The 2,299-nt window shown below is 44.3% G+C and overlaps 1 non-coding gene across 1 annotated transcript; it reads left to right on the top strand.

Annotated features, from left to right (window-relative positions):
• Positions 1 to 423: 423 nt before the first annotated feature.
• Positions 424 to 563, top strand: LOC111472674. The gene has a single exon (XR_002715475.1). It is a non-coding gene; the product is annotated as a small nucleolar RNA Z247 (small nucleolar RNA).
• The last annotated feature ends 1,736 nt before the right edge of the window (positions 564 to 2,299 follow it).

Here is a 2,299-nt window from a genome sequence, read left to right as displayed (position 1 = left end):
CGTCTAACCAAAAACAACTTCATCATATGGCGCGCCCAGCTCCTCCCCTATCTACGGAGTACGAAGCTTATGGGCTACCTCGATGGCACCAATGTCGCACCTGCCAAGTTGGTACCTTCCTCAACTGCGGCTGGTGCTGAGATGGTCTCTAATCCGGCCTATAATCAGTGGTATGATCAGGATCAACAAGTTCTTAGCGTTCTTCTCTCCTCCATGTCAGAGGAGATTCTTCACGATATGGTTGCTGCTACTACGTCCAAGGAGGCGTGGGATACCCTGCAACGGATGTTTTCATCATCAACTCGTGCTCGCACTACTCAAATTCGTATTGAGCTCGCCACGTCCAAGAAACGAGATCAATCTGCTGCAAATTATTTTCGCAAGATCAAAGGGCTAGCCACCGAGTTGGCCGCCGCCGGCTCTGCCTTGCAGGATGATGATGTGATCGCGTATCTTCTTGCTGGTCTTGGCCCTGACTATGATCCCTTCGTCACCTCAATGACTACCAAGAGTGAACCCCTCACGCTTGATGATGTGTTTGCACATTTAATGACGTATGAAGCTCGCCAACTACAACACCAGGCTGAACTTCAGTTAAATCTTGGATCTTCTGCCAATTATGCTGGTCGTGGTGGTCACCAGAAGAATCGTGGGCGTAGGGATCGTGGTCGTGGTCGTTCTCAAGGTTATGCATCCTCTCGTCCTGCTGGTGATCGTCGTGGCCCTTCTACTCGTCCTTTCTGCCAGATCTGTGGCAAAGTGGGGCATACTGCTATCCGCTGCTGGCATAGGATGGATGAGTCCTATGAAGATGAACCTTCTTCTGCTCCTCCCACGGCACTAGCGGCTACTTCCTCTTACAAGATTGACCCAAATTGGTACACTGACACAGGCGCTACGGATCATATCACCAGTGACCTAGATCGTCTCGCTGTGCGTGAACGCTATCATGGAGGTGAACAAGTTCAAGTCGGCAATGGAGCAGGTTTGCGTGTTTTGCATACTGGTCATTCTCTAATTAATACTGCTACTCGTCCTCTTGAATTGCGTAATATTTTGCATGTGCCTGAAATTTCCAAACATCTTCTTTCCGTTCATAAATTTTCTCGTGATAATGACGTATTTTTTGAATTCCATCCTTGGCATTTTTCTATAAAGGATCGACGGTCGAGGAAAAGTCTCCTAGATGGGAGGTGTGAATCTGGTCTTTATCCTATTAAGCCATCCGATGTCAATGATCTCAAGCATGCCTTGGTGAGCAGATCTACTACTCACGACCAATGGCATGCACGTCTTGGACATCCTTCATCTCAAGTAGTAAAATCAATTTTGCGTCTCAATAATATTTCGTGTGCTAGTGAGTCATCTTTGTCAATTTGTAATGCGTGTCAGTCAGCAAAAAGTCATCAGTTACCATATACTAGTTCTTTCCATAGGTCTTCGTCACCTTTGGAACTCATTTTTTCGGATGTTTGGGGCCCTGCACCTCCATCTGTTGGGGGTTTTAAATATTATATTAGCTTCATTGATGATTTCAGTAAATTTTCGTGGATCTATTTGATGCATGATCGTACAGAAGCTCCTCGTATATTTTTGCAATTCCAATCTCATGTTGAGCGCCTTCTAGATACTAAAATCAAGTGGGTCCAAACTGATTGGGGTGGGGAATATCAGAAAATTCATAACACATTTTTTCGTTCCCTTGGAATTGCTCATCGTGTTTCGTGCCCTCACACACATCAACAAAATGGGTCTGCTGAACGCAAGCACCGTCATATTGTTGAAACAGGCCTAGCTCTTCTAGCTCATGCTCATGTACCTATTAAATTTTGGGATGACGCATTTCTTACAGCCACATATCTCATCAATCGTCTTCCTACTCGTGTCATCGATAACAAATGCCCCTTAGAGCTTCTTTTTCATATCCCACCAAATTACTCTTTATTAAAAATTTTTGGGTGTGCTTGTTGGCCTCATCTTCGTCCTTATAACAAACAAAAGCTCTCTTTTCGATCAAAGGAATGTGTCTTTCTAGGCTACAGTTCTTTACATAAAGGGTATAAGTGTCTTGACACAGATTCTGGTCGTGTCTATATGTCTAGAGACGTCATATTTGATGAAAATGTTTTTCCATTCAAGAGAGTCCCACCTATTTCTTCCTCAATCATGCAGTCAACGCATAATGCTCCTGGTTTGGGTGCCTCACATTTGGGTAATAGCAGTACTAATTTGGAGAATGATCACATGCATATGTCTGTGCCTACTAACTCTTTGGATGCAGAAAATTTGGTGTCTACAT

This window comes from Cucurbita maxima, unplaced genomic scaffold (genome assembly GCF_002738345.1).
Source record: "Cucurbita maxima cultivar Rimu unplaced genomic scaffold, Cmax_1.0 Cma_Scf00083, whole genome shotgun sequence".
NCBI lineage: Eukaryota > Viridiplantae > Streptophyta > Magnoliopsida > Cucurbitales > Cucurbitaceae > Cucurbita > Cucurbita maxima.
Note: the sequence above shows the minus strand (reverse complement) of the source record. Positions and strands in the feature narration are given on the sequence as shown.